This window comes from Phalacrocorax aristotelis, chromosome 10 (genome assembly GCF_949628215.1).
Source record: "Phalacrocorax aristotelis chromosome 10, bGulAri2.1, whole genome shotgun sequence".
NCBI lineage: Eukaryota > Metazoa > Chordata > Aves > Suliformes > Phalacrocoracidae > Phalacrocorax > Phalacrocorax aristotelis.
In genome coordinates this window covers 12,399,256-12,421,966 of record NC_134285.1, presented here as the reverse complement: position 1 = coordinate 12,421,966, position 22,711 = coordinate 12,399,256, and the positions used below count along the sequence as shown (strand labels likewise).

At 38.1% G+C, this 22,711-nt stretch overlaps 1 protein-coding gene across 1 annotated transcript in view; it reads right to left on the bottom strand.

The window, feature by feature from the left end:
* The window catches only part of LITAF (lipopolysaccharide induced TNF factor), a 98,916-nt gene that overhangs the window by 75,992 nt on the left and 213 nt on the right, over positions 1-22,711 (bottom strand). The window lies entirely within an intron of this gene.

Genomic DNA, 22,711 nt, shown 5'->3' with positions numbered 1-22,711 from the left:
CAGGCTAAGGTGAGTATCATTTGGAGGAGGGGATAAGGAACAAGCTACTCTGCCTGCCAAAAGAATGAATGGAAAACTAGATTTGGATGGTTTTGGTTTTTAACTTGCTGCATCCATCCTCCCTTAGGGAGACTTATTTCACAGAGTTAGCACTTTGGAGCATGTCCATTAAGTAAGATGATTTCAGCAGCAATTTCTTTTCCAAGAAGTTCCCTACACAGAGGATTATCAATACACACTGAACACACAACTTCTTTAAATATACACCCTTAATAGTTCTGTATCATCCTGACCTTTATGACTCAAATCCAGAAAGTTTTGGGTTTGTTTTGGGGTTTTTTTTTGGGTCACTTGAAACTGTTAGTTAGACATATATAATCTGAAGGGAAAGCAAACAAGTTATATTTCTGCCTCAGGAGACTGTTTAGAGTGATACCAGCACTTCTAGAAAGGTTCTCCTCAATGCTGATATGGAGAATTCCAGTTCATCTAACTAGTTAATCTAACCAGTACACTTTGGAAGCCCAGGAACCACAAACCACTACCTCAAAATTCTTTCTCTGGGTTCAAAACTCAAGAAGATCTCATATCCATGGTCAAATACGTTTAAAAATATTATTAACAACCTTATCAGTCACTCATCTGTTATTTAACTGAATGTATGGTCCTTCTATACTTCAGCTTTTAAGAGGTTTTTAAAGCGTGCTATCTAGTCAGGATACAGACTAAAGTTTTTATAAGCTTAGTGCTTGTCACTTATTTTCAAAATGTTTATAATTGGGGCAAGTCACACATTGGCTTATTGTCTGAAAGAAAATAGTGTATTTATAATACCACCTGCCTGTGAGCATGAAATGTATTAGTAATTAACATTTCTGTTTCAAGAGATTAGATTCAAGTGTGCTATATTCACCAAGAGTCTTTGTTCACCATTTAATCCTCTGTTCTCCAGGGAGGAGACACCAAAATGATGGCAGAAAACTCCAAATGAGCAAAGCTGGTTGGCACTGTTTCTTATTACAATTTTATTAAATACAGCAGAACTGTGTGGCCATAAGTACAATTCAGTAGAAAGCTACAGCAATAGCACTAGCTAGCTTTTTCTCTTTTTAAAGTGATTATTACAGTATCTGTGTAGCTCTATTTCTTTTACTCCCTTCAGGAAAGCATCAGAGAGAAAATTCCTAGATTTTACTACAGGAGTTTGGAGATAAACATGGTTATAAATCAAAATGAGGGATTTTATAAAAGGAAATTGAAGTGTAAATGAATGTCATGGTCTGAAATATCCCTTTTATAACCTCTCTCTTCAAAAGTGTCATACTGAAAGCGGATCCCCATTTGTTTGTGACGCCGTCTGGTAGATATATGTGAGGTATCAGTATGTGACTCTCTGTAAATAGTCCTTCAGTGCGCATCAACAGTGAGGAAAAGCAAACTCACTGCATATGCAAAACATACCATGGTCTTAGTAAGACTTTCCCAGGGGAACTGAATGTAAATTTTGGGACCTGGTAACTTATGTTAGATTTTAAACATTTATTTCATAGAAGGCACCTGAAGAAGACATCACATAGTACCTACCTTTCTTGTAGGAAGCATAAATTCTGAGAACTTTATACCTCTTCTGCGAGATTTCCAGATAAGTTGTAGATGGAAAAAATATAAGCACCAACTTTTTCCAAAAAAATAACATCTAATTATTTTCAACATAAAACATACATAATATTTGAAGAATATGAATGTCCTTGATTGTGCGTATTAACTATGAAATTCAACACAGCTACTCAGGGAAGTTACTGCTAGTGAAATAAATTGGGTATGTACCTGGAGCCAAACAGAATAGTAGTACAAACTTAGATGGTCCCAGGTTTCCCGTAAAAATAATATAAATTAAAAGTGGTAAAGGCAGTCACAAATGAACAGTTTGTAAGCTACAAATATTTATTTTACAAAAGCACCTAGAAGAGAATGCAAAATAAAGAGAATGCAAAATAAAGAGAAAACCATTGGGTTTTATAGAAATTATATTCAGGTTTTAAGTGAAATGTTTTAGAAGTTTCAATTTCAACAAGTAATTTCAGGTATTTAAGTTTTAAAAAAAAACAAACTTGGGATTATAAATTTGATATCTCAAGTATTAGGTACAGTGTGTGTAAAAAGTTAATATGAAGCGACATTAACCAAATCAGTACTCCAGAGTGCTATGCATTGTATAAATTATGCTGTAAAGATAGTCCCTGCTCCAAAGTATTTATATACTACAAAGTGACTAAATATGAAAAAAGAAGGTGCTTAAGAAAGATATACTTAATTGGGACTGGCTGTGGAGGCAAATGTAGACTAGTGGGTAGCAGTGAAAAGAAACAATTATTCACATAAAGAGAAGGATAGACAGAAAAGTTTTAATTTAAGGTTCCTGAATTGGCTTTTCTTCTTGGGCTTGTCATGATGAAAAGGTTGCAGAACTGTCTGAAGTGGCCTTTTGGCATTTCCCTAGCTGGTACAGACCCTTTAGAAGAGTTCTACTTCTCTTTTGTCCACACACCTCCCATCAGAGGCAGGTTTCAGGGAAAAGTCAAAGCACTTCTACACTCAGTGTTCAGCACAGAGAGGATAGCCTAAATAAAAGCAGCACTCTGGAAAGCATTTTGAAAACTGACAGTTCAAAGACAGTCAGGAAGTTCAAAGCTACAGAGTAGTAAATTAATCATTTTTCATCCAGCACAGAAGTGCTATGTTTTTACTGTTTCTTCTTTTGATGTCAGCAGTCTACCATATCTGTTAGGCACAGCAGCACACAAGTTCATTTCCCATGATAGTAATCTGATACTATTAATTTTGAATACTGTTGCACATTTTAGAAATATACAAATTTCACAGCTTCTTTGTGTTTCCACCTTTTTGAACAACTGTGATGAAAATAAAATATTTCCCTCCTCTCCACAAAATACTGATCTTAATGTTGAATTTCTTTCCTGTTTATATTAGCATTTGCTTTCCTAATTCTGCAAGCATTCAGGCCTGCCATGTTGCAGAAATCAAGGCATACATTTCCTATGGAGCCATTTACTTTCCATAAAATTAATCATTCTCTTTCAGTCTTTTTAGTAGCATGTAAGAGGGTTCAGTGTTATTTTTATGCTCTGTGTTAGAAAAAGAGAAGAAAAATAACTTGCTTTCAAGAGGTAGAAAGTGGCAGCGGCTGGGATGATTTTATGTGTATTTTTCTAACTGAGGTGAAGTAACTGGAATCTGTGTCTGATGTCATGCAGAACAGGGATGTCTTGTGGTCTAGAGTTACATTGCAGCAGGGTGGATTTCTAGAAGATCTGAGCACCCAGAGATGTCAGTGGCTGCCTGGGGAGCTGAGAGAGCTCGGTGACTCAAAAAATCAAGAGGGTTGGGTTCTGTAGGATCCTATCAGCAAGCCATTTCATTCATATGAATGTATGCAATAATACTGTACTAAGTGTTGTACACTATCACCTGAGTCTCAGTCTTGAGTTAGTAAATCTATGTTTGAAGTCTCTGTTAGAATGTTTTTTTTATGGAGTCAGTAAACAGAAACCTAGCTGGTATATGACATAATTAAGAGCAGCATTAAAAAATAGTATTTATCTATTCATTAATAATATGCATACAAAGAAATATTTATGCATTTGACAAGTCTAATTTATAACTGTGGAAAAGTCTGACTTCCCACATAGTTATAATTCACTCTTCATACATCAGACAACCATGGCATCAGTCTCGTTCTTACTCCAAACACAAAAAATGCACATATTTCTCATGATTTAAGCTACTGGTTTTCAACCTCTCCATGTTTAGTCATATGTAGCAGTCACTAGCCTATTTGTTTAATTTAGCAAAATGAAAGTACGGACAAACTAGCACATGCTATATAAATATAAAGAGATATTAATTACACATTTAAAAAGTTTCTATAGCAAAGAATATTATGGAGTTACAGCCCCATTTCCCAGAAAAATCAGTTTAGAGATCCCGTGGCAAATATCTCTTCTATGGAGCCTAGAGAGATTAACAATTAATTAGAATAAGATAGTTGGATCAAAATTTTCTTAAACTCTTGTTAAAAAGCCGAATTGCAAATTAGCTAAAACTACTTGAAGTTTAGCACATTAAAAAAAAAAAAAAGGTGGGTGTTACAGTAATCTGTGTCTACAAGTGATTAAAAGTACCCCCACAGATTGTGCTGCTGCAATTTATTTTTAGGTAGAAATTTAAGAGCTAGAACACTCAATAAAGCAGAAGACTGAATAATTTCCATATATAATGAACCTTGCCTGCCTAAAGAGAGGACAGCAGGAATCAACCCAGAACCTTTACCATGGAAATTGCAGGCTTCTCCCATTAAAGTGAAAACAAAGTGCATGCTGTTACAGTCACTATAACCAGATTAATGGAGGAGACTCAGGATTGCTGACTGACCACAAGAGTTTGAAAATCATGAGTTTTTAAATGCAAAATGATGGAATTTTAACATTTATAATCCATTTAACTTTTTTATTAATCTATGTGTACCAACAGAATTACTGTCTTCCTTTCAATCTTTGAAAAACAGGGCATGCAACAATTTACTTTGCATTTATTATCTGAGTTTTAAAGATATGCCAAAGGTTGTAAGAATAACCACAATCAGCATGGAACTGGTATAGCTGGGGTTTTCTACATCCAAATGGAGTCTAATTTATTTTGATATAAATCCCAATACATTCCTAAACCATGTATGCAACACATACAAATCCAGGCATTTTTCTGGTGACACGCACAAAAATGACCTGTTAAATGCACTCAAATAGCAAAAATGGAGGCAAGATTCCCCTCTAGATCCAGTCATGCCAAATGAGTAACAAAATTGCCTGCAGAGGAAATCCTTTACCTGGCTTTACTTAATTCTTAATTGTCCTCTTCACTGGGGTTTGAATCTCCAGCTACCTGTAAGCTTTAGAAGCTAATCTTTTTCCCATGTTTGTTTTCAGAAAAGGGAACCAAGCAAATGGCCACCTCCAAGCATGGGCAATAGTTGGAGTGAAGGGCTGGAAAGGAAACCAAAAAAGAATTTAAGCCATAAATAAGGAGAGCAACAAATTGCTAGTTGTGCAGTGTACATGAAGGATCATAGAGTGCTCACATATCCTGAAACTTAATTCCACCTAATGATTATGAGGCAGATCTTGTCACTGTTGCAGACATGACTTGGTTTGTTTTGAAAATAAATCTATGAAAACATCAGATGTATCATGTCTGATAAATGATGTAACTCTTACAGTTCCCAGACCATGGTACTGGTGAATCCCAAAGGGAAATCCACTACACTTTGTCCTATGTACAATAGGTTCTCCTCTCAAACCTCTTCATTCCTGGATGTGTTGCCACTCCAAACACTAGTTAAATGCAGAGGTAGCTGGAAATAGCTGAGTTATTTCAAGCTCCTGTAGCAGCACAGAGCTAAAACTTCCCACAGAGAAGCTTGGACACCTGCACAAAGTAGTGGCAAGCTTGCTGTAATGGGAGGTGGCAGTTGGGAACCTAGTGTTAAGCTATATTATGTAAAAAAACAGTCATCATCTATATTTGCATGGGTCAAATCATACACAGTCTTTCATGCTGTGAGGAGAAAATCTTAGTTTCATTTTTCAGACTAAGGGACAGAAACTAAGTCCCCACGGGAATTAGTGGCAGTTAGGCACCTAAATCTCGTTGGGGTAATGAAATACTTCAGTGACTGTGTGCAAGGCCACACTGAGGCAGAACAGGGAATAAGTGTCCATGCCCTGACCCCAGTTTCTGAAGTTAATGGCACACTCTGCGTTTCTACAGGTTCATGTTCCGGTGAAGTCCTCTTTATAAAAGACTCATTGACAGCAAAGATTATTACAACCATTTGAAATGGTACTTCAGGACATGTCTTTTGTCAAGTAACATACACAGATCTTCTGTATATACCCATAACTTATCCCCCCCTCAACCTTTCTGAATTACAAATGGAACAACTTATAAAATGGGACTTTCAGATATGAAAACCTGTAACTCAGTAAACCCAAGTAAGGACCATGACCTTACTGCAATAAGGAAACTGCGGACTCTGTCCATATCTGTAGCTAAACACAATCTGTCTTAATACTTGCCTACACCATGCCCATATTTTTCAGGACTCTGGCTCCAACTTCAGTGACATTATATAATTGTATTACACCATGACCAGTCCTCTGCCTATTTCAAAGGCTTGGGTATGCATTTAATTTTACTTCTACACACATAATGGAACATTTTCTTCTAAAGTTCCTTCTCATGGTTTTGCCTCTAGTCACACTTAAAGAAAAAGCATTTTCACATATATACAGTTGATGCATTGTATTAGTCTTTCAGCTGGGCAAATTAAAACATTTAATGAACTTATATTTTATAATAAACTCTGTGTTGCTGCTTCAAGAACTAAAGTAAATCTCACAGCAGCTGAACTGTTTTAACAGAAGCTACAAAAAATATTAAATGCCTAATCTCAGAGTAACATTTACAGGCTTCTAATGCACTATTTGTTGCTCTTCTGCATCCCTCTGTGTGTAAGTTTAAAAGACAGTATTCATTCCTCTTCAGTTTATTAACATGGCAATTCCATTTCTGTAAGTGCTGTTGCATAAATAATTCATCCAGCATTAAAATATAAGCTCTCCCAGAAGAACTGTGTATTTTATTAAGACTTAATACACAAAAAGAAATGCAAAGAAAGACATCTCATTCTAACTTAATGGCTAGAAAAATATCCATAGTCATGAGACACATCTGGTCAAGTATTGTTTAGCTACAAGTATCTTCAAGAAGTTTTTTTTCAGTGTATTAGAGAGACAGTACTTTATCTAATCTGTTAAATGTTATGAACGCCTCACAGAAAAAAGGTTAATTAATATAAATGTGAATTTTCCTAACAAAGGCACAAACCCCATCCCTGAACAAAATCTGAAGAGAATGAATAAACGAACAGATAATTATAGTTACAATTTCATCAACTGAAAAAGTTTCATTTATCTTTATTTACAGAATGTCCACACAAGATGAAGATATGTTTACCATAACTGCAAACTGATTTGTTCTGTAAGGGGTTCTGCTGTGGCGAGGAGTGAGGAATAAGGCAGAAAAAAATCTATAATTAGGCATGCAGCAACACCTGTGTCTTTTCAATACAGACCAGACAGTTTGCAAACACTGAATGCTAAGAAACAGAAGAAAATTTTATAGCTATGTAGGTAATATTGCCTCATTAGTTTGCATGAAAGTGACAAGTCCAAAAAATCGCACTGTGTAAAAAATTCCATTATTTTGCCAAAAAGCTTTCTTGTTGTTTGTTGCAGGGTCTGTTCAGTCCAAAAAAGTCTCTCTGGTTATATTAACCTTCCTCACAGCTATTTCTTACTGCAGGGAGTAGGTCCCATTTAGAAGCCTTGGTAACATCACTAGTAACTTAACTTTCGGAAAGCCTCCTAAATATGCCCCATTTCCAGACCCAGGTTCTCTGGTCTGCCTTGAAAATACCACTAAAAGGACATACTTTGGAAGCTCACACTTCTCTGTGTGTGTTTCTTGAGTAATTTGGACTGCTACAAGAATTCTCCATGCAGTTTGTCCTGATGTCAGAAACTGCAGGTGGAACACAAGAAATGAATGCAGTCTCAGCTGGCAAATTTCTCTTCTTCCAAAGACCACATTCAACATGAATTGCACTGAAACAGTTGATGTGTTCCTTATGAACAGTTTAGCATGTGAGCTAAAGGAATCACATGAACCATACCAATGGTTGCAGCAACAACTTTCCAAAGCAATGCTGGCAAAACTCTTCAAATGCTAAGTATAGTTTTGAATATAAATATTTTGCAAAAATTGGTAGTGGACTGCTGATACAACTTGTGGCAATGCATCACTTCTATTATTCGCTCAAAATAATTGGAATCATCTTGTGTGAAGACTGGGAAGTACCTAATCTAGCCTTGCAAGCATTCCTTGACTTTGCCATCTGAAATATAAGCTATTTTTATTCCTTCATAATACCATTTTCAATAGTGCTTAAATATTTTAGTCTCCTAGGCCAATTAATTTGTCAGCTAGTTACTCAGCTGCAGCTGCAGGTATATGTATAATGTGGCTGAGGGGTTGGTATTTTCTTCTCCATGTCTATCACATCCTGAATAACAGGGCAAGATCCCTGCAGGATTAGAGCTTACGAGCTCTCTCAAAAAAATCTTGCTCTGGCAGCCAGACCATATGGCAGGGAATGCACAGGTCCTTCCCCTGAGACAGCAGATACCAGAGTTGTCAGCAAACTATAACGCTACTTCAAATAACGTAATACTGCAGCAGTGCCCCTACACCTTCACTATTTGACACTGTGTTGTCACCTCTTTACAGTCTCTCTTTGCACTGATTCTTTGCCCTTGATTCATCAATTGCATATGTGTAGTAATCTCTGCATTGGTATGGTTCATGTGATTCCTTTAGCTCGCATACTAAACTGTTCGTAAGGAACACATTCACAGCAGAAAATTGAGGTATCCTATAAAGTATTCTCCAGAAGAAACGGGGTCTTTGTGGGGGATCCTCAATTGAAGAGCCTAACAGAAGTTTTCATTTATAATAACAGGGCTGCTGATTCAATTTTAAAACTGTGCCCTAAGCTGATTCAGCAACACTCAAAATTGCTGAGCAAGAGGGACTTAAGGTGCCAAGTTCTTGTTCTTTGATTCTGCTGTTGAGTGTATGTAGTAATTTGGTGTCCTAATTACAGCTCTTTCTACTTTTTATAGGCTCTTCTCTGCCTGTTAAAAGGGAAAGGTGAAGCAAACACTGGGAGGAAGGGGAAATATAGTATCCACAAAGAACTAAAACTGCTTAAGTTCATTGGCATGATTAAGTCACTTACTGGGAAATTAAAGAGGGCGAAACACCACATTTAGTACAGGAATATGTTTATTCTGTCCTGAAAAGAGTGGAACAGAGCAGGATCAAGATTTCTCCTACAAAAGAGCTCAGTTGTACCAAAAATAGCTCAGTTGCACTGTTTGATAAATGTGCTATAAAGAAACATAAGTAAGTGATAATTATCGCTGGAACTGTGTAGCATTTTAACTATGGCTTTGCAAGCTATAACAATATATAATCACACAATCTATGATCCTCACTTTGTTTCCCTCCTGCCTTCCACTATGAAACAGAAGTGACAGCACTTAGGGAAGCACACAACATACGGTGAAACTCCGTATTATCTCAAATATAGCATTCTCACAAAACACTCGTGCCCCCACCAAGCATTCCTCCAGGTCCCCATCTACCCTCAGCATAGCTCCGCAGCCAGGTGCAGGCAGTGGTACACTAGCTCTTCTCACGCTCCAGGGCTCCCATCCAGTTCTAACCGTGCTGGCCTGACAATGTGCCTGGGTTAGTGTGTGTAAATGGTGTCCTGACCAGAAGTCCTCAGGCTTCACAAGATCTGAACCCAGGTAAATCTAATACATGATCGTCTCTGCTTGACACCATAAACATGTCTTCTGCCATCTTTACTTCTCATGTCCTGAAAGGCTTAAACAGGTGCTTTGCTCAAAAGTTTCTATGTACAGCAGAGTAGGACAGCTTGCTGCATAGCAGGGGGAGGTAAGTGTTTAAGTGTTAAAAGTCAACTTAATTTAAAGTTGACTCTTCCATGCTGCTAAGGAATCTCTTTGCTGTACCTTTACTTAAACATAGTTCCAAGCTTTCAGTTTGCAGTTTGGATTTGTAGAGCACTGCACATGCCATCTGAAGAAGCATCATGTCACAGTATCTTTGCCTGAACAAAACTGTACTACAAGCAGTGACCTGGAAGATGAAACACTGAGCAAGTAAAAAACCCATTGCTCCTTAGTTAAACAAGCTTTGAATCCTTTCTACTGTTTGCATGGGCACCATCACCTCAGCCTCATAAAGTTATAGCAAAGGTGCTGCCTAACGAAAACGAAAAAGAAAAGGGAAAAAAAAAAGAAAGAAAAAAAACAGGTTTATAATAGCTAACTTTAAATGTGGTCTTCACTGGAAGACCTTCACATGAATTCCACTTACAGATTTGCCCTTTCAGTACAGTAAATCAACTAATGTAAGAGTGTGGGCCACAGTTTCTGTCACCGGCTGCTGCTGTGTAGACAGAGACAGGTGGTGGTGTTTATTTTTACTAGGCTATGTGTTATGTAATCAGAATACAAATGCAGATTTGTTGTTGCTTAAGTGAAAGGATAGGTTTGGAGGAAAGGAGAATCAAAAAATCAAATCCCTAAAACTACATATACGATCAATAGTCATCTAATACTGTAGGAAAGGGGATTCTAATAAAATCCCATCCATGGGTTTGAATCCATAACTTTGGCTGCAAAACAGGATTCCATCTAATTCTAGGAGTGACTAATTATGGTAGAACTGCATGCTGATGCACATAGAAAAGGGAGCTTGAATGCAAAGTCTGAGTATTGGCCAGCTGGTGCCAGAACTCACTGCTCTGCCAATTTTTAGTGTGAACACAGGACGTGCTTGGCTCAACACAGTCCACTGCACTGCTAGCTTAGAAGCAGAAGTGAGTATGTGTGTTTGGTCTTAACAGCGCCTGAGCGTGACCATGAACTGTTAATGTTTTGTGGCAGCAATGTAACACTCTGTGGCTGCTAGGCACAAATGCAGGAACTGCACCAGCCCTGCAACACGCAGCTAATGTCAAGCAGGAGATGCTATTTCCACTATAAATCCATCTGTATTCACACATTTTAAAAAACAGACTAGCAAATTTAATCTTGACAGCTACCAGAATATGTGAAGAGCTTTCACAATCTTCCTGTTAATATTCCAAAAGTGTGACAACCACTGCTTTATCTAAACACAGTGCAGCCAAGGACTCCACTTTTCTCACCCTTCTGACACACACAAAATTGTTTGCACGGAAAAAAGTCAACTTATTCCAGTGAACACAACCAGCCCGCACTGAAACAAAAGTGTTTCTGCCAGGAACATACAAGTCTGCAGAGATGGGAACTAATGCAAAAAGAAACAGCCTAAGGAACAAATGAATTGCCGTTCTAGAAGTTACAAGACCATGCCAAGCGATCCCTACATAGATTTGTGTGAGACTTTTGATCACAATCCATGGAAATGTGACTGAAACAAATCAGCAATGGAACCAATTTCATTACTTATTAGCCCAGTAGTGACACAGAGCTGCTACCTCATTTCCAGCCATTCACTCTACACTTGGGTCAAATACCTTCAAAATCCGAGGCCTGTATAACCAGACTAGCCTACTCACTCTCTATCAACAAAAAGGGCAAAGCACTGTCTATTGATTTATTGTGATTCTTTTTTTTTTTTCCCCAGAAAGGTTATCCTCCAACTATGGTCTAGGCCCAAATCTGCCTGAAGTTAACTATTAACCTTATTTCACAGAATGAGCAGCCTGTAAATACTGCTGCCAGATCCAATTAAAAGGAAGGCTTAAGTTGGTGAAGGGTTTAGAGGAGAAACCATACGAGGAGTGGCTAAAGTCACTTGGTTTGTTCAGCCTGGAGAAGAGGAGACTGAGGGCAGACCTCATCGCGGTCTGCAGCTTCCTCACAAGGGGAGGAGGAGGGGCAGGTGCTGGTCTCTTCTCTCTGGTGACCAATGCCAAGGGAATGGCAGGAAGATGTGCCAGGGAGGTTTAGGTTGGGTATTAGGAAAAGGTTCTTTACCCAGAGGGTGGTGGAGCACTGGAACAGGCTCCCCAGGGAGGCAGTCATGGTGCCAAGTCTGACGCTATTCAAGAAGCACTTGGACAAGGCCCACAGAGACATGGTGTGAATTGTGGGGTTGTCCTGTGCAGGGACAGGAGTTGGACTCGATGATCCTTGTGGGTCTCTTCCAGCTCAGGACATTCTATGACTCTGTGATTCTGAGTCTGATATGCTGTTCTGATGTTTCCTCAACTCTGTTTTGACAGTTTGTCCAATAACTCCTAATATAGGCTTGTTCTCTAAGGAAGAAAATCTTAAAGTTGACTGAGGCTTAACTCAAGGGTTTTTAGACACTGCTAGAAATGGTTTTCTGAATTTCCTATGCAAAATATTACCCTGAACAGAAATTCAGTGGCCCTTGAAATTCCATACAGTAGTTAGATACCAATGCCTGATACTGAAATTGAGAGCAATTTAGTCACATTTGATTGAAGACTAGGATCTTTGGGAAAATTTAGTTTAGCAGCTTGTTTTAGAATTATGGTCTCTTGCTACTGTCTCAAATTTTCTGATATATAGTGTTTTCTATGTAGTCCAAGCCCTTGGGAACACAAGAATCTCATTTTTCATTATTTTCAATGTATACTTCCAATCTTCCTAGTTACAAAGGAAATTTTGAAATGCATTCAAATAAACTACTTAAATGGAAAGAAATAACTCAATATTATTCTTTTTTTTCTAGCATTTTACTCCCCTTTCTAGGGGCATTTGGCAAGAACATATTGACTCGTGGATTTCTGAGCTTAGCAGTATGGACTGAAACACAATCCCTGGGGAATACATACAAGAAAGCTGAAGATGGATTGTCTAGTTCCTGGCAGCTTTTGAAGTTATTTGGAACAGTACTGGTCAAGCAAACCATTAGCTTTCTACAAAAGAAACTAGAGGAAAAAAACAGAGTAAATATCAGAGGTTCTGAACAATCTACTTTAACTGTTATATGCTGCAGGTTACTGGCCAAAACAGTTATGTACAGGCCTTTTTGTCATCTTTGATCTAAGAATAGTTTACAGAATCTTGATTTGACTTTGTGATTCCATCTTCTTTCAACCTGCAAGTGTCAATGCGGGCCTCTCAGCAGAGCCTGCAGTGCAGGAAGGCTGTGTCTTAAAACACTGAGTAGCCAGACATTCTTCTTGTTTTGTTGCTTGTTTTTGTTTTATCTGTGGGTTTCTGTTTATCAAACAAAGGTGCCAAGGAATCTGAATCTGCCAAGAAAAGTAAGACTCAAACACTTCTCTCTCCAGTTTATTCTGTAACCTTTGTTCTGCTTGGTACTAGTCATACTAAAGGTACCAGAGTTTATAAGACTGGTTGCATTATTACAATACCTAAAATGCTTACTAATTCAGAGAGTGAGACCAAGTTTCCTAAATGTTTCCAAAATGATGGGAACAAGTGAAAGCCATTGAGGACAGCATCACTGGGGACATTTCAGCCCTCATTTCCTTAATAAGAAAGTATGTAGATAAAGCTGTTGGAGAAGGCACTTAACCAAAAAGAGAAGAAAAAATTGCTACCAAGGTGTTTATAGCTTTTCCTAAACTAAGCCATATTTTTTTTTTAGCTTTTAATGGGAAACTACAAACCTTTACCTGAGACAGAGGAATTAAGGTGGGGCAAATGCTGAAGCTGAATTCTTCATCTTAAGTGTCAACCAAAAAGCCTGCTTGGGCCTGCTGCTCTTACAGGAATACTTAGCTAGGCTAAGAACATTTATTATAAAGGATTTTGAGCATATTTTCCTCATCAATGATTTGCTAGCATTACCACATTTCTTATGCTTTTTATCTCCTACAACTCAGCATTTCAGAAGCATGTACAGTTCTAAAGCATGTCAGCCTCATAATTACAGTTCAAATAATAAAGCAGAAATAATATTCTGCATATTTATGGGAAAATGGAATCAGGAGATTTGGGTTCTCTTGCTAAATCTGGCACAGATTTCCTATGTGCCCTAGGACAATTTGCTTATATAAAAATAGTCATATGTTGCCAGGGGAGTTGGAAACCTACAGTAGGAATGGCTTCTAGAACGAAACCCCTTATCATGGTATACTTTTTTCAGAAGCACGGAATATCCACAACTTCTATATGTTTCTGTTGTTGCATTCAACATCTCTGGCATGCAGTCCTATATACCAAGTTGGGCCCACAATCGGTGGAACTTCAAAACTCTGAGCTCATACCCATCTGGGTTTTATCATCTGTAGCAACTTTGCCTCACACACGACAGAGAGAACAATATTAATCTGTTTAACATTGGTAGAGAAGACTAACTATTGATTATTACAAGCATTGATAACCTTGAACAGTTCTATAGAAATACAGTGTTGATATACCAACATAGACAGCAGCTATCCGTAATGTGGTAGAGCAATTTAAAACCAAGTAACTGCCAAATGCACTCTGCACATATACCTAGGCAATATATTTAACGATACTTTTATAAATGGATTTTTAAAGCAAATAGGTACAGGAAACTGAAACTACCAGGAAAGTAATCCATAAAAAAGCTGAAGTTTTGTATGTTCACATAGTTTACAGGAACATCAACTAAAAACAAACTAGCTAAGGTAAATAAATATGCAGCTGAGTGGGAAACACTGTAACAAATACCTTATTCAGATATTTCCATTCAGCGTGCAAAAGAAACAAGATGTCCAGAAGACTGACTTCATGCTAATATTACTAAAGCCTACTGTAACATATTGGAAGACTTTGCTTTCATCAATTTATCATGGAAAATGTGTTCAAAGACACAGAGAAAAGCTGGTGACTTAGGAATTCTTGCTATAAAGTTACTTAAGACCACGTGCTTGTGTGACACATCATGGAATCTCCTTGGATTTTAGGCAATAAAATGGAATACGGCTGAATGTGACAGGAGATGGAGAAGAGGTTGCAATGTGTATGTATAAATATATACTGAGCAGTAGTCCCTGCTCAAGAGTAATGACTGTCATTTTTCTGCAAGGTTAGGGAGAAGTCACCAAGGTTAGGAACTGAAAGCAGGAAGAGGATGTTAAGTGAATGTTGTAGCTCTGAGAAAATATTATGTCAGAGAACTTAATTTTCCTGTTGGTGCAACAGAATGATTCTTCCTCTGCAAGTCAGGTGATCTGGAAGGTTGGCCTTGTTCTTTCTCACTTGCCACACTGTTCCCTCTTTTCCTCTCATTGGTACCCGGCTTCACAGGACTGAGAGGAACAGACATGTTCTACTTAAACCTTTGAGGCAGTTAAACGGCATGACTCTGTTGCACAGGCTCTGATTTTGACAACATGTGAGTTTTAGCTAATCGAAGCCTGAGCTGAAACAAATCAATGCCTGTTCGCACATTTAATTTTCCTGAGCACCCCCTCCTAGAGAAGCTGATTGTAATTGCAAGAGGCAGTGCTTGGAAGCACTTCATATGGCCTGACCATACATTCCAGGACTAGGGCTGGTACTGCTGCACTCCCAAACCCCCATGAGTACAGCAGATGAGATGAAGTAGTTAACTAAAGAAGACAAGGAACCGTGAGAAGTCTGAGCATAAAGGAGAGAACTAGAAAATGGAGATTCAGTAGACCCAGGTGTCTGGGACACCTCACTAACTGCCTTGTCTGTCATCTTCCTATCACAGAATAAACACCTTCTTATTCTTTGCACATCTACATTATAGATGTCTATAGGTGACACTCTGGATGTCAGATTTCCATTTACAAGGCTTTTTTGTACTGTTTGTTTTGTACCTGTTTGTAAGAAACAGGTCTCTTTAGAATACTCTGTTTACATTTCTGCCAAGCATTGTAAAAAGAAGGATATCAGTTGTGTCTAGGAGGCTTTCCAAGTGTCTTGAAATTATCCAGAAACCTGGCCTAAGTGCTCTTTTGGGTCTGTGGTAGTCTTTCGTGCCACTTCTAATTTGATTCTTTTTAGAACTGGCTGATGGAGTCTGCTCTGCCACAAGCTGAAGGTAAAACTAGGTAATATGCTGATTTCTATTCCAAACAGTTCTTGGTTTTGTTTTAAATAAACTTAAATAGCATTTGAATGGCTGAAGAGCTGTATAATAGATTTCCCCAACAGTTTCTTTTAAGCTTTTCAACCCTCTGAACTGTACTGCCTGCTAGCCTGGACATCACACTCATATTCTCTTGTGTTTTGACCCCACTATCTATACTTCATTCCTATCAGCCATCTGAGCACATTGTAGATCTCTCGGCTACAGCTGTTGATCTGTATGTAGTAAATACTGTCCCACTAAACAATCAGAAAGCACATGTCTTGGTCATATACCAGAGGAACTACAGAAAGAGCATTTCAGGCCTGTCTGCATCATAAGAGGCTGGAATACCAACTCCATCAAAGCTGTTAATCTACATTTTTCCTCTATATTATTCAAGATTCATAGCCAGGTTAAATGCATCTTTGAAACATATACAAGAACACCAATGGGCTGAAGGTGCTCCGTACTACTCTACAGGCTTGAGTAACAACTAGTAATCTGAATAATTAATACAACCTAAGCTATATATGTAGACACGCAGCTTATCTGGCTATACATTGACACTCCAGAAAACAGAAGTAACCTGTTACTACTTAAAATGGAAATATGAGATAAAAATAAACACACTGGTCACAGCCCTACCCAGACATGTGATAAGAAATAAGCTCCAAGGGAAACCATACACCATATAAAGCAAAACTGGTCACAGTTATAACTGTTCACAGATGTAAATTGCACCTTAGTAACACCTTTCATGTTTGAATACCTACACATTTTGTTGAGTTTTCTGTTAAAAAAAAAGTGTACCTAATGCCAGCAGAATGTTTCAGAATCTCTTCATATCTGATATCCTATATCCCACCTGAAGCTACATTCAGAGTCTTTCCATAGTTACGATGCTCCAAGAACAAGTAGAATGGAAAGGGGCTACCATCTTTGGGATAACCTGCACAAGTTGCTGGGGTGGTACTGTCACTCTCTCCCACTGCTCTGTATTCTCCTTTAGCTTTTAAATAATTTTTTCTGTCCTTCAGATTGCCTGTTCTCTGTTTTTCCTGCTAATACTCTCACCATAGAGTTCTTGACTCTTCACAAGTCTAAAGGAATTAAGGGAATTGCCCTGTATTCATAAATAACTGCTCCCTCCAGCAGCACCATTCACTGTACGTTCTGTTATTCCATCTGCAATAACCTACAAGCCCCAGGACAGCACATTGTCTTTGCTAGCACTTAGCCAGTGCCATAGGCCAGCTGCTAGCATGGGAACAACTACTGCGTCTAACTCTGGAAAGGCCTAGGCTGTCCAGATTATCCATTAATAGCAGAGGAACTTCACAGAAAAGTCTAGTAGAGATGAGACTCTTCAAGAGGCATGGGTCTCTAAAATGGAGAGCAGGCGTTCAGTCAGGGTGTAAGAGCATCTAGGGAACAGACAGGAATAAGAGAAATGTCTTAATTGTATTTGAAGGATAATAGACTTTTCAATGCAGTAAAGTGATCTGATTTCTTACAGCAATTAATATTAGCCTCAAAGAATATGCACTTCCAGTTTTGGAATTCTGAAATACAGTGGAAAAGTTCAAATATTTCCTATGAAAGTTGCCTTACAGGGAATAACTGCTGACGGGAGACCTCACTGTAAGGAATACTGTATAGGTTTTCTTTTATAGAAAAATGCAATGCTGTTTTGAAGCCTTGTGCATTCACCCTGGGGAATCTGCAGCACAAATCTTACACTTTGTATTGTAAGAAAGATATCTTGTTGTTCATGACCAATGACTGGTGGGTAGTCCTGCAGCACAGTCCCTTTATCTGACAGGACTGCACACAAGGATGACTTGCAGCAAGATTACCCCAGAATGGTTGCTAGGCAGCTAATGTAGTGCCTAGAAAACATTTGATGCTGACAGCTACTGTAAACTGTTTTGTAGGGAACAGCTTTACCAGTGCATTAATTCTGCTGCAGTAAAGGATTTTCTAAACTAGAGCTACTCCAAACAAAAATATCATAAGAATCAAACTTACACTGAACTTTTGACATACAGCTTCACCTGCATTTCTCAAAAGAAAGATTTATAAAAAAAGAATTCTTTAAAAGCTGAGTCAACAAGGCAACTAGGTCACTAGAGAAAAGGCTGCTCCTGCCCACAGATTATAGGCCTGGATCACAGGCACTCAAAATTCTGCACCTACCACACCTACCACAGCTAACTTCCATTTAACACCCTCTAAGGCCCTGCTACTGGTCTAAACTGGTCACAGAATACTACTGATAATTATAATGTAGCAAAAGTCACATACTCTGACATTTAGGATTTAACATAGCAAAATGGCAGTTACTGCAGAGCAGAATCAGTTCAAATTATGTCCAGCTGCAGATTTTCAGAGGGAAAGTACACCTAGTCCTAAAAAGGAGGTAAAAATGTCTTTACTTGAGACTTGAAACAATGGGAGGAAATGGAAGAGGAGAGAGCTACAAATAGATTAAGTTGCAGGAATGCAAAGGAGAACGAAGGCCTTTGCACAAACAGCATCAGAGCAGCTTATGGCTCAGCTTCTAGTATAGTGAGTAATTGCGGGTATTCAGGAAATTCACCTGAAGATCTTAATTGCAACTAAAACAATTACTCATAATCAGACCATTATATGTAATAGTCTTTCCTACTAATAGATAAAACAGCTACTTCATGTATTAAATATTGCCTATGTTAAATGTTACAATTGTTCCGATGCAATATTCCTGTCCTGGGTTTCATAGGTTGTGGGTTGCCTTCCAGGATCCCAGACGACTAAACAACAACATCCAGGCAAAATTTACCAGGAAACTTGCAGAAAAAATTGGTGACCAGAGTTATCAAGGGACCAGATGGAGCTGTCCGAATTGATTTGTCAGTTTGGGTTTAGGTTTCCAGATCATTTCCACCTTCCCTGTTTACATCACTCAAAAATAATTTTGGGCCTAAATCACCTCTAGCTTCTCTACTAACATCAGGCAGCTGTAATCATTAAGTGCAGTAGCAAATGTTTGTATTAGATTTCTATTCTTTGTAGGTATTGACTGTATAGTGTTTTCTGGTTTTCTGTAATGGCTGACACTTCCAGTTTGAACTGTTTACTATGATTTGGTTTGAAAGCAAAATGAGGCAAGTTGACATAAACGTTGAGATAACAAGGGATTTCTTTTTCTCTTGGCTACAGTAGGGAAGGTTCAAACTAGGCTTCATCTGGAGAGATGTTTCACTGCAAGGGATTCTGACACAATAAATGCAATACACTTAGTGTAAACTATGATTTGCATTAGTGCATATACACTCTTCCATTAAGTGCTTGCTGTAAAAAGCAGAACTATGGTGATAAAATCTAGCAAGACTATCAAGAAGTTACTAAACATTTGACTATACAGTCTCATAACAATATCACACCAATCTGAATTTCTAGCTCTATGTGAATGTAGCTCAAGTACACTGTGAAGCATATGGACCAAATACCTTATTCACCTCTGTATGCTGAAAAGGTAAAAAAATGTGTTTTAAACAGGCAATCTAAACAGATTTTCTTTTTGTTTCCCCAGCTAAGACATTCAATACGTGTCTGAAAGACCAGACAAGAAATGTGGCCTAAGTAGGGGAAGCAGTAAACAAGAAGGCTAAAAACTTAGTATATGTTCAAAAACATCTTTTGTTTATTTGAGCAAATGTACTTACAGTCGTCAACTTGAGAGAGACAATCTTCAGTTTCAGTGTGCAGGATAGGGTATTTACCTGTCCGTACCTTCAAAACTGACCAAGGGCTTACTATTAACTTATTAACAAGAGCCATACTAGGCTACACTAGGAACATTTTACAATTGGGTTTTTTTAATACCTGGAAGAAAGGAGATACTCAGTAAAACTTAGGAGTCCCTAGTCTAGAGGTCTTGGACTCTTAGGAAAAAATGTCTCCTCAGCACTGCTCTTCCTGTGCTGCCCCCCTCTTCTGGATTCACTTATGAATGTAAATCTGTTGTTCCCTTTCTCCTTCTATTCATAAGAATAAAAGAAAACTTGGAGCCTTTTTTATATTGTGTAAGTGAAAAGGTGGAAAAAAATGTGACTGCAGCTTGAGTTTGGGTGGTGTTTTTTTTAAATACAGGTAATTTTCTTTAGGTTTTTTGTATAAGGCATTCTGGTACTACTTTAAAATATTCCTAGGGGAGTCTATGGTAGTCTGGAGAACTGGAAGAAGTGTAACATCAGAAATAAATCAATAAATGAAAACAAAGCAGGGAAAATGAAAATGGGATAGATTTACAGACAAACCATTTTGGTTGTGTTAATAGTGTAATTATTTTATTTGAACGGGATTAAAACTTTTTTAAACCTATACACCTGCTTCTCTTCTGGAAAGGGTGGGGATAGGAAGAACACAACAAGGAAGTCCTTCAAGAAGACCCCCTGGGAAATCTCTACAGAGAAAACTAGGAACAGAAAGCCTGAAGTTCAGAAGTACGGTAAACCTCTGCAGGCTTTAAAGAGAAAGGAATTAATAGATTAAAGTTAGACCCAAATGACTAAGAAGCAAAACCAGAAAAAAAACTATTTTGATTTCTTGGGGCAGGGGGGTGGGTCACATGTACTGATTTTACAATCCTAATAAATCCACCATGATGTTACTATTATCAAGTAAAAGGAGGATAATGCCCTTTCTCTTTACATATTTCCATACTGTTCGATAGTAGTTCATGCAGTCAGCTCTTCCAGAAAGTAGCTAAATCACCCTATTTATCAGGAAATGTTTCTTCATAAAAAATGATAACAAAACCCCCAGCCAGCAGGCTATGAAGGAGGCTAAGCTCTTGCTGATGTTATCATACCCATTTTTGCAGTCCTTCAGGAGCTGATTGCAGAGTGTTTGTCCTACAAAAAAAGAGATTGCTTTACCAAAGTAAAAGCATATTCTGGGCCACACTACTGATGACAGAAGGAAATAGGAGTGGTGTACTAGGTTCATCAAGAAGGGCAAAAAAGCTGTTACATACAGGAACACAAAATATGTTGTCTTTTTCCACGGATGAGAGAAAGAACTAGAATAAAAACTTTTTGGCTCTGTCTCTGGTAGAGGAACAGGGAATAACTTCGTTGCATATGTCTTTGTGATGAAGTTAAATTGAAGGAAATGCTGAACAACTCTACCAAATGTGGTTTCCAAATGTATATCAAGGAATCTATTTTTCAGCATAACACAGCTACCTATAGTGCCAAGCAAACACTCTTCCTGCAAAGCAAAGTTTATTACACTGCCGGATCTTTCAGCTAGGAAACAGTCACCTCTCGTGTCTACAACAGACAGTTCCTGCAGCCTAACTACAAAGCAATGTTTGATTTCACTAAAACCTGTATGGTGTCATGTTTAAAATAACAGTTATTTTAATAACTGTTGGATTCAAAGTAATAACCTGGAAGGGTGGGAAACTGACTGCATACACCCAGATACACTGCGTGAGACTGAGGTGGTGGCACTATCATTAGGTGCCTTTCTCAGTAGACTTCATAACTCTGCTGCAGAAAGGAAATGCCTTGTACCTTGCACATCAGCCTTCAGATACAAAACCAGTCTCCAAAGCATGGGACAAAGATGTTTCAACACAGCAAAAGACAAGAAATTTCTCTTTTTGCATATTCTGAAGCAGCAGAAGTAAACAGGAGATAGCTGTGTTGTAGCAAAATAAAGACAAGGCTTTTCTGCGTCAATATGACATACAGCACTGTTTTCAGCTTTCTAATTATCATCTGTGTAATTACATATAAAAGCTGCTCTTTCAAGACAAAATGCAAGGCATGCAAGCAAAAACACCTCTTGTCCCAAGTTAGGTTCTATGCCAAAATGGGCTTCAGCCTTCAGAAGCCTGAAGATAAGCTTATGCTCAAATGGGTTTTAAACAATCCTTTTTTCCTGGCCTGGATTCACAGTCTGTCATCATGAAGTACCGCCTACAGCACCAATCAGAATAACAGAATTTATCGTTGCCATTATTGCTGTCACATAAGAACTATCTTTTGAGGGTTTTCTTTTAAATCATTAAGGTGGGTATTCCTGAAAGTGGAATTAATGCTGAAGTGAATTGATTCTATTACTCAGATATACAGTGAGTCTATTCTCACACTAATCTTAAAATGCTTTTACACTTTTACACTTTGTGAGTCATAGCAAAATGAAGGTAAGGTGCAGTGTGGATACAGGAATATATATCTACAATTACAAATGGATATTCAGAACTGCACAGGATAATTAATATAACCAACTTCGTAATGACTGCCGAACACTTTAAGATAAAATTACATGCTCATTCTCCTATTCTCAGGAGTATCAATTGCCTTCATTTTCTCATCACTGAAGAGCGAACACACCACATTTTCTGAATGCAACGGAAAATAGTAGTATTAGTGGAACCTGTCTGATAGTTTCATTATATTTCTTTCTTTCCTAAAAAACTGGAAACTAGTTTCCTTCACTATGGACAAATATTCAGCCTTAGGCCTCAGAGTTTATCCACTTGCTATCTAACACACTAAAGCTGCAATGACATTATGTCACTCAGTAGCTTTAGCTTTGCAGGCATGAAAAGAATGCCCCAAGTTTAGTGGACATGATACAGCAAGCAAACATAAGCAGACAGCTTTCTAATGCACTAAAGAGGTCAACCAATATGTTGTGCGTCAAACAGCTGAAAGGTAAAGAACAACCTCAAACTTTCAGCCAACAGTTGGAGCTGTGGAGGTCTCAGCTTCATCCATGACTGAGTACAAAAAACAATGGATGATTTCTTACACACAAGGCTACGGGAAACTCATAGGGTTCCACAGCAGAAGAGTGCCAGAAAAGCTTCTGGGGCATGTACAGCATGCCCTAGTAGAGGAAGTAAGTGATGCTTTAGTATTAC